At 44.0% G+C, this 9,904-nt stretch overlaps 1 protein-coding gene across 2 annotated transcripts in view; it reads left to right on the plus strand.

Moving 5' to 3' along the window:
• Positions 1 to 5,723: 5,723 nt before the first annotated feature.
• Positions 5,724 to 9,904, plus strand: part of adcyap1r1b (adenylate cyclase activating polypeptide 1b (pituitary) receptor type I) — a 21,050-nt gene continuing 16,869 nt past the window's right edge. For both annotated transcript variants that reach the window (XM_068589605.1, XM_068589606.1), the window contains exon 1: positions 5,724 to 6,095. The gene's annotated coding sequence lies outside the window, so the exon portion shown is untranslated. The remainder of the gene's footprint in view (positions 6,096 to 9,904) is intronic.

The following is a 9,904-nucleotide window of genomic DNA, read 5'->3' on the forward strand; positions in this document are numbered from 1 at the left end:
TACATTCCCGAACATTCGCAGCGGCCGTCCAGTATTCATCTCCCTGACAAGACGACGGCCTCTGCCTCATTCAACCCCCTCTAATGGAAAGCGTTACGCATCAGATAGGAACAACACGGGACGCATGGACGCTGCATTAATATTCCTGAATGATCAACGGAGTGGCTGTTGGAAATCAGATGTCTCGCGTTGAACCAAAATAGCTTCAAAGCATTGTCTCGATGTTTTGTCGTTTGAGCAGTTTCATGATCTAATTTTTCAGATAGCTGATTCCAAAAATCTGTTACAAATAACGTGCTAGTTTGGGATAAATCCAAGGGACCCCAACTTGTCAGATACTGCCGTAAACATTGACATTTTGTCACCTGGGTTGTCGTGAGTTAATATCAACCGCACTCTTTGCCCAAGCCGAAGTCTTTTTGTTGCCTACACCTGACTTCCTAAGAAGAAGGACGTTTAAGTTTAAAAGAGCGTTTATTGAAACGCCGTCCTGATAAAAGATAACGCTAACCAACACTAGCGGGGTATCCAGATCTCAGGTGCCAAGGGACACTGACCAAGAGTTGGAGGTGAGAATGTGTGACGTCAGGGATGGCAAAGTCCATCACTTTGGTCCAAACGGAAAAACATCACAAGATCCGACTGAATGGACTGCCATTTGATTTTGTACTGACATTCATGGTAAATACCTTTTCACACACAAATGCGAGGAATCCTGCAGTTTGGTTCGTGCTCCTTAATTTATGACGTGCTGCGTACCCTTCTTACTCAGTTTTTCAAAGTGTCAGGTACAGCGTGTCAACATGTGCTCGCTGCATGTACAGTGTATTTTCCATCTTTACAGGAGGTTCAGGGTTTGGGCAAAAAAAAAAACACGCTCACGTGACCAATGAGACACAAACAGGACACTCCATGTCCTGTGTGACACAAATGTGCAACCTCTTTCGTCCATCTCTCACTTTACACAACCTCCGTTTGTCTGTGTTTTGGAAATTTGGAACAGATATCCGCAATACCCAAAGAATAAATCCTTTCGACATTGGTGACTTTGGCGTCTTTTTTTGTTCACATTTTTGTGGTGGTCACATGTTTTGGCTTCGCAGAAAGCATGATCAAAAGGCAAAGAAGAAGCCTAATAAACCAAACAGTGTCAGTTCAAAGAGCTGAATTAAATTGCGCTGAACAGAACTGAGCCGCAGACAAAGTGTGGAAGTGGAATAGATATCTATGAATAGCACTTGCATGCATTTTTGCTTTAGGACATTGAATTATTTAGCATTTTCGAGCCTTTGAATAGCCGTGTTTTAATATGATAAGCTACTAAATACCTTCCTAATGATACGTCGTTCGTGTCTCACGGCGAGGTTTCAAGCTTCAGGACACGGAGACGGCGTTGACTTTAGTCCCTCTGTTGAAATAACAGAGAGTGTTGATTCAGAGCGTCACGTCTGCGGCTCATGATAACTAAGCGTCAGTCAATCAGGTCCATGTTTTTTTTTTTTTTTTTTCTGAACAGAAATATCTGTGAACTATGTATCTGTGCAGCAGTACCGGGTCAATCGCTTGGAGTGGAGGTGAAACTTGTGATTGATACAAGTCTTAATGGCTCAGTCCCTTTGATGTCACCGTCATGATTATGAATTGTAAATCCAACCGTGTGTTGTCTGTAATGCTTTCTTGAGCAAATCAGAGTGCCACCCCTATGCTCTTTGTGTTTTTTTTTGTCCTCGACAGTGTGCTTGATGTTGTTTTTTCATCCGAATGCTCTGAATGCATTGAGGCCATCTTCTTTCTCTTAACTCTTTCTTTCTTTTCCTGGCAGCTCACAACCCCCCTCCTCCACGCACATCCTTACCCACCAACCCTCCATTGCCACCCCAACATCCCCAATCACTCCCCCCCCCTCCCTCCCCCCGGCTTCAAGCAGCACACTCCACGTCCCCGTGCATTGAAATGGACCAGTTGCTATGGCAACCCCATACAGCAGCATATTATTCTGCTGTCAAAATTCAAAAAAGGATCAATTAGTGATGATGTCACTGCGTCATGCAAACCACTTAAATCCCGATTCCTTCAGAGCGTCCGGCCTCTCTCTCTCTGTGTGTGCGTGTGTGTGTGTGTGTGTGTGTGTGTGTGTGTGTGTGTGTGTGTGTGTGTGTGTGTGGATAAACATACATAAACATACATACTACTTATGAGACATACCGGGATCTGAGGGATTTGTTCTTCCCTCTGCAGCTCGGGGTGGAAGATGAAGGCAGTCTTGAGGTGCCTGAGTCACCGCTACGCTCCGTGTGGGAGGGCTGAACAGCGGCTATGCTGAATACAAGTAGAATGAAATCCACTGACTTTCAGCACGAGGGTTAGATGAAAAAAGAGAAATCAGATTCAGGTCGGATTTTTGGTGCTTTTGAAAATGGGAAGTGGACAGAAACAAGTTAAATCTGGTGCACTTTGTGGCATTCCTCCCTGAGCCAACGTAAGAAAAAGTGCTGCACATCAAATACAGAGCCCCATTTCTCTGACGGTGCAAATAGATATAGCACACCTCAGACTTTTGTCACCCTGTGGCAACTCGGTCGCCATTTTCCTTCCTTCTTCTAGCAGAAGCCGTAGAACCCATGGTTTATGACTGGAAATACATAGTTCATCATGTGTACACAATGAAAACATTTACATATTACATATTCATTTCCTTTTTTTTTGTGGTCCTCCCAGTTATCCTAAGTGTTCATAGTTCTGTTTTGGTACGAGTAGTCGATGCCTGCAACATAACCATATAGGTTAGAAACCTGTGGTTTTCCATGGCTGCTTTGCACTGTAAAGGTGAGAAAAGTATTTAAGTGACACACAACAAGTAACATTAAAACTATGTGTGTTATATTTTTTTGTTTATTCAATGTACTCTTTAACCATTTCATTGTATTATAGAGTTTTATTATAATATAGATTATTGTTTTATTACTTTTTATTGGATTTCATTAAGTGTAAAGAAAAGATAGAGGAAAAGAAATGACCTGGGATAACAGAGATGGCTGTCTTTGTGATCAGCCCGTTCTCACTCCCAGAGCAGGGGTAAACCCATCAGGGGTCATTTTTGGACGCTAAGACGTTGCTTACATTTTACTGAGTTCACATACTCACTCATTATATTTTCCCTAAACCTGACTAAATGAAGCTCTTGCGTCAGTTCAGTCGGGAAGACAAACTTCTACACGCTTAGTTCCGTAGTTTATTTCTCATACATTTGCCATTCACTGCTCTTATGCATGCAACCTCATCATTTCCTTGCTGTCATTGTTTGCGGCTGTCAATCACGATATCAGCTGTTTTGATCTGCTGGTCTCTTCTATCTAATAGCACAGCAACACAATTGTATCGTGAGCCTGTCATCCTGCTGCTGTCTCTTTTAAATATGACTGTCTATCTACCTTCAGTTCATTCATGTTGCTGTTACGTAACTCCTCATTACGTCAGTCTCATCAGCACCACCACCAGGTCTGGACTCTGCGGGGGATTTATCAGACGCCCCTCGACTACAAATCTCCCTGTAAAGTCCAAGTTCTGTCGAGACTTTATCGTCCCCTGTTAATAATAAACAATGATCTTTACTTCATCCGACTTGTCTTGCCTGATTGAAGTGGTTTAATTTCCTAAGTTTCTTTTGTTTTAATTCACAGTGTTTACTGTGACGCTCGTGGAGCGTCAGAGTTAATCGCATTGGGCTAACCAGTGCGTCAGAAAGTGACGCCAATCGAGTTTGGAGGAGATCGTGCTCAACATGATTCACCTCACGAAAAGTGATTTGAACTTGGGCTTGTTTTTCTTTCATTTCTTTCTTCTTCCTTTCTTTTCCATATCACTGGGTTTCGTTGTGGTGTGTGAACAGGTGTGACATAAAATGTTGGTAATTATCTCTTCTAAATGGCAGATAATACAAATAGCAATGAGAAATAAAAATAGGAAAACATAGAGCACCAAGAATAAGCAGGTCTACAAAGATGATAACAGACAATTTCACCAGAGTATTAGTAATATTTCCTGAACACTGCTTGAGTTGATTATAATTGTGTTTCTTCTTTCCAGTGGGAAATGCTAGATGTGTGTTTAGTCTCTCTTCCCAAAGGATTTACCTCTCTGTTTGCTTTTCATTTCCACATGTAGATGAAAAGAGTTACACATCAATCACAAAGAGCAAGCGAGTAAGATAGAGAGAATATATTTTTAGAGCCACTCTTCGGAAGGCCTCCTCCTCCTCCTCCTCCTCTTCCTCCTCCTCTTCCTCCTCTTCTTCCTCCTCCTCCTCCTCCCCTGTTCATGCATCATTAAACCTGTTCGTAGAATAAATATTTGGATTCCAAAAAAAAGCCTTCACAAAATAATCCCTGAACACTGGATTATGCATCGATTGTGAGTTACAATTTATGTGACAAATAACAATAAAAAGCAACATTGGGTGTCTCAATAGCTCATCTACAGGCCTTTAAAGGGCACCATCACCTAATATTCCATCTTTTGGTGTTTTGATGATGGGATGGAAAGCGTTGTCTAAAGGGAAAAGTCAGCTATGAATGTTGCACTACATGTTGCTTTGATCATGTTTAACGGCAAAATGCTTGCTCAGAAATGGCCGGAGTTGAAGGCAAAAATCATCCCATCATAGCCTCGACCTCTTAGCCTCAACCTCATAGTCTCGACCTGGCAGCATCCGCGCCTCCCTGATCCCTCTTCAAGAGCACCTTTTGCAGTGCAGTGTTTACCAGTTTTTACAGTTACACAAATTTTTGGACCGACATTTTTGCCATCTCATCCTCCAAAAAGATGGGTCTGTTGCTGTCAGAGGATTCAAGCAGTGACATGTATTGCAGGGGTCAGTGATCAAACTACTGGATATTCTTGTTCTCAATCCGTGTCAAACAGCAGATAGTACGTTAAGAATTTCAAGGCGTCCTGTGATTTGTGGAACAATGAGTCAACGCGCTTCCTCCATCTGCTGCTCTCAACATCTTTCAGAACCGACAAACACGCCGACTCCACGCTGCATCTCAGCTGTGCCATCTCACCTCTCTCTTATGACAGCAGACTTTTCACATCCCAACTTTGAGTGTAGGCATTGTGAAACAGCAATATCAACTTTCGCCTTAAGACAACACTCGCTGGTTTGAAGCAATGAACACGTCAGTCCAGAATCTTGCATCAGTAACATATGATCCACATCATATCCATGCTCTACTCACTCCGATGAGCTTCCTGCTGTGCAGATTCTGCAATTGCTGAATCCTTCACGGATGCCAGAATCATGCCACAATGTCTTGATTCCAGATAATTTGAGATATTTTGTATTTTTATTATTATTTGATCGACTAAAATGATGATGGTCGCTGTCCTTGGTCCTGATCTATGGTTGAATCTGGAGACCAATTACACCTTACACACTCACACACACGTACACAGATTAAATGCATGTATGCATGCATGCACCCACACACACACACGCACCCACATGCGCGCACACACCGTGCATGACGTTTCACCACATCACATCCATGTAATGTTCTATGTACAATCTGGTGTGAACGGATTATTAAGACTAACATACACCGTTTATGTCGCAACTATCCTACACAATTGGATGTGTGCATCCTCGCGCGCATGTGTCGAGAGAGAGAGAGAGAGAGAGAGAGAGAGAGAGAGAGAGAGAGAGAGAGAGAGAGAGAGAGAGAGAGAGTTGTAATGCGCGGTGCATTCTTCTGTGGAGGGCGAAGCGAGCAGCCATCCGCAGGGCAGCAAGAATTACTCGAAATATCTACAGTCACTCAGCCCTCTTCGCGCACTGACAGGGACACCTGAATCGTCCCGCTAAAAAAACAAAAGAAAAGAAAAACTCGTCCCAGTTTCGTAACTGGGTGGAAGTCCCCAAACCTCTTCGTCCAAACTGCTTTTCTCGTGGAAGTTGTGCAGCCTGGAGCCACCGCGTCCCTGCGCAGCCCCGTGAGGGTTGATTTGTCTGTCCCCTGCTGAGAGGAGCGCAGCCTTCCATCGGCTCGAAGGATCCACAGATCAGGACCTGCATCCGGAGGAATAGCGACAGAATGGTGAGATCTTGCAAAATTGCATGAATTAGAATTGCACCGTGTCGAATTCAACCTCACGATTGTGCAGGGACGGTGCGGGGGGGGGGGGGGGGGGGATGTGTTGGCTGGTGTATCTGGGAGGAGAATGGGGAGTACGCTCGCCGGCATCTTGCGGCATGTTGTCGGCTGGGCTCAGTAAGGAGGTGCACCCCCCCCCCACCACCACCCCCACCTCCGGCGGCGCAGATTGCACAATTACTGCAACCGCGACTGCGTCCAGCGGGAGATAACAGGAACACAATGTGTGTGTGTGGGGATCAGAGAGGAAAAGGAGCCCGGTGATATAGCCACAACATGCTCTCCAACATATTGACAAATGGCCCTTGTGTCAATATGCATGAGGAGGCTCAGCCTTTCTTCAGTCTGTTTGGGTGGTGACTGAATAATAATGAGGCTGGACACTAATGATGGCAGAGTCAGTGTTACATTGCGCTTTGACAGTGATGGGCTACCAATATCCTTCTGCCTCGAGTCCTTTATGTCATTCATACCATAATGGATGCATTGTAGCAGACATGGATCAACTCACAGCAGGCCTGTAACACAGTTGTACAATTACCCAACAACGATGTATATGACCCTGTGCTTCATGCATTCAATGATGTATTTTGGGCTTTTGAATCCCTGAAGATTGATGAAATCCAGGCCTGCAGGTAAAAGCTGTGAGTGACCTTGTGATGCATCCTGCTGTTACTGAATCACAGCTGCTGCTTTCTCCTCTCTGCTGCTTGTGTTTGGACAGTTTGGGGGGTTAAAACAGCCGGCCAATCACAGCCGCTCTTATTGTTTGACATGTGAGGGTTCTCTTCGCTCCCTCACTATTCCATGCTTGTGCTGTTCACGTCTGGCCAAGGAAGTGTCTCCTTATTCCCGCAGATGTTTTGGTCTCCCGTATCTGCGGATCGACTGCCGCCTATTGGTTAGTAAAAGGCTCATATTGAGCTATTTGTTGACATTTCTGAATGCTCAGCTGCAGCCTCATTCAGAAAGAGCGATGAATGAGCGACACGTCCGACCCCGAATCCGGATTCGAGGCCAAACAAAGTGTTGGTTTAAAATGATGGTTTGGTAAAAGATCCATGCCTGCACTGAACATCCATCTGGGACAGCTGTTTGAATAATTTAACAGATTAATCAAAAAAGACAGCACTGTTTTTGCAATTCATTTTTTGTTTAAATGTGCAGTTCACATCCGGCAAACCCCAGGATCCTGTTTAGATTCGCGTGACTTATGGGGGACAAACAATGTCCAGCGCATGTCATTAACAAGCTGCTGCTAAGGCCTTGTTAAGAAACATTCGCGGCATACGTGCACAAGTGTGAGTGAAGAGCTCTCTCAGATCTCTGCGACGCTGACATTTAAATGTCCCTATTAGCCTTGTTGTGTTGGCTGGCCAGAGCAGCGGAGGAGGGAGAGAGCGAGGGAGGAGAGGACATTAGGCGGCGGGCCCAGTCTCAGCACGGCAACCTTGTAACACAAGCAGTACCACGTATGGGCCGAGTGTCATTTAGTCACATCGAGGAGATCCAGTTATGGATGCTAATGCGAAAGACCAACAATAGACACCTTTGGGGGTTTTTTTGTTGCTTCCATTCAGCTTGAGTCTCGCTTGCATTTCATAATATGGAATGACATCATTAATGACTGAGATCATTGTAACAAAGAAGTCTGTCGTGACAGGAAACATGGAGCAGCCGAGAGATCCAAAAATCTAAACCCACTTCCTCTTGAGAATTAACGCATTCTCTTTTATGTTTATCTGTGTTGATTACATGCATTCGCTTCTCACATTCACCGTGCTGTTGTGTGCATGGGAACATATTGATACACTTTGCACACTCCTATGTTGCTTAAGAAAACTAAAACTGCATGCAGTAAGCCTATTGCTATGCATGGGAATGGCCTGTCCGGTAAATTCAGGTCGCGAAAGGACATTGGGCCACTGATGGCATATTTGGATCGATTATATATACATATTTGTGTGTTTTGGCACATTGGGGTGCAAAATAATTATACCTTCCTTGCTTTTGTATGTCAAAATGGTGTGCAACAAAACATGTTTTGGTGGCCATTATTAAAGCCCACAGATTCAGTGATCTATATATGCCTTCATCTCCTCTCTCACTTTGAACCTCACTGCGCCCCAATATCCACACTTGGCCTCCTGTTCTGAGACAGAAACCCTAACCCACTAACTTTTACTGAGAACTTCAGTTTCCAATAAAGACAGAACCTTTGTTAAATGTCTCTCTCTCTCCACATTTTTACCAGCCGTCAGAGCCACAATATTGCTGGTTAGTGCGGTTGCTAAGTGAAAATAGACAGGATGGTGGCCTGGTGGGGACAAAGTGTGCTGTAAGAAGATTTAAACTGACGTACAATGCCCCCCCCCTCGACCCCCATCCAAAAAAAAAAGCAATGAATATTCTGCATATATTTACATTGAAATCCAGTTCCCAGACAGTCATGAAAAGTAAAAACCTGCTTGGCTTGATCTTTAGCTCGCACATCACTTTGAACGCTCAGCGGGCAGTCGGCTCTAATGAGATCATTCGGTCAGTTGTTGCTGGTGTTAAGCAGCGTGGTGCAGCCATGCAGGAGACTACGGCGTCTCACTGCGCCCTGGCTCATGTGGGGAACCGGAGCAGCCCTGAGACGGACTCTGAGGCATCTTCAGCTCATCTTCACCGTGCCTTGGTCGGATGCAGTGATGGAAGAAGTATTTAAATACATTTTTTAAACACACACACACTGAGAACGTTCATTTATACATATTCGACGGTGGGTGAGAGTGTCTTAAACTCAACCATACGTTGAATAATAAAATAAATGATTGAATGAGCCACAGATAACTTTTAAATGTGAATATCAAATGCAGGTGTAGAACTAAACAAGGATAAGCGCCCAAAGTAAATAAGTAATGTGAACACTTCCTGTCTCCATTTTATTGGATTTTGGATTTGTTGAGGAAGTAAAGGACGCCACACCGAGGGAGAATGGAATAATAGGAAAGACAGGAGAAGAGGACGCGGAGGAAGCAGAAAGTCTCCCAAATTGGAAATATTGAAGTGTCTGCCTTTATTTTATAATTTCCAAGGCCACTTAGCCGGCTGGTAAAGCTTTTTTACTGACTCCCATCATCTAATTATAAAGCAAAGGGACATCTGTCCGCCTGTCACTGTATTTCGGGATTCACCCTTTGACATTTCATAGTTTTCGCAGAGGTCTGTGAGTACCTTACACTTTAAGAACCACCTACTTCATCTACTTCGCACTTTCTGGGTGTCTTGCTGGGAACCCATTGGACACGCTGCACATTCGGTGTAAATATGACTTGATCAAACAAGCAAACAGCACTCTGTGTAGCAGTTGGGGGCGGGGCTTCATCGAGCAGTGGGCCATTTACAGGACGCAGCTGCAGTTCAGGACATATCAATGTAACGGCATTATATTCATCGTAAAACATATTATTACTGGGTATAAAAAACATCGTCAATGAGATAGGGCATACTTAATTTACAACACTACCCCCGGACATCAAGCGATGATTATTACAGTGTAGCATGAACCGAAAATCATTTTTAGGAAAATGGTCTCATTATTCAATCATCAAGAACACATTAAACTGTTGTCTGAACTCCAACGAGGTTAACAGCATGTCATCAACTGATCTATCAGTTCATCAAGCTTTTACCACATTGACCGTCTTTCTCAGGCTCCTACACGAGTTCCCTAAAACATCATCAACTCTGTACTTACTTGCGTAAAC

The sequence above is a fragment of the Clinocottus analis genome, unplaced genomic scaffold (assembly GCF_023055335.1).
Source record: "Clinocottus analis isolate CAN_PGR_092001 unplaced genomic scaffold, fCliAna1.0.p SCAF_23, whole genome shotgun sequence".
NCBI classification, from domain to species: Eukaryota; Metazoa; Chordata; class Actinopteri; order Perciformes; family Cottidae; genus Clinocottus; species Clinocottus analis.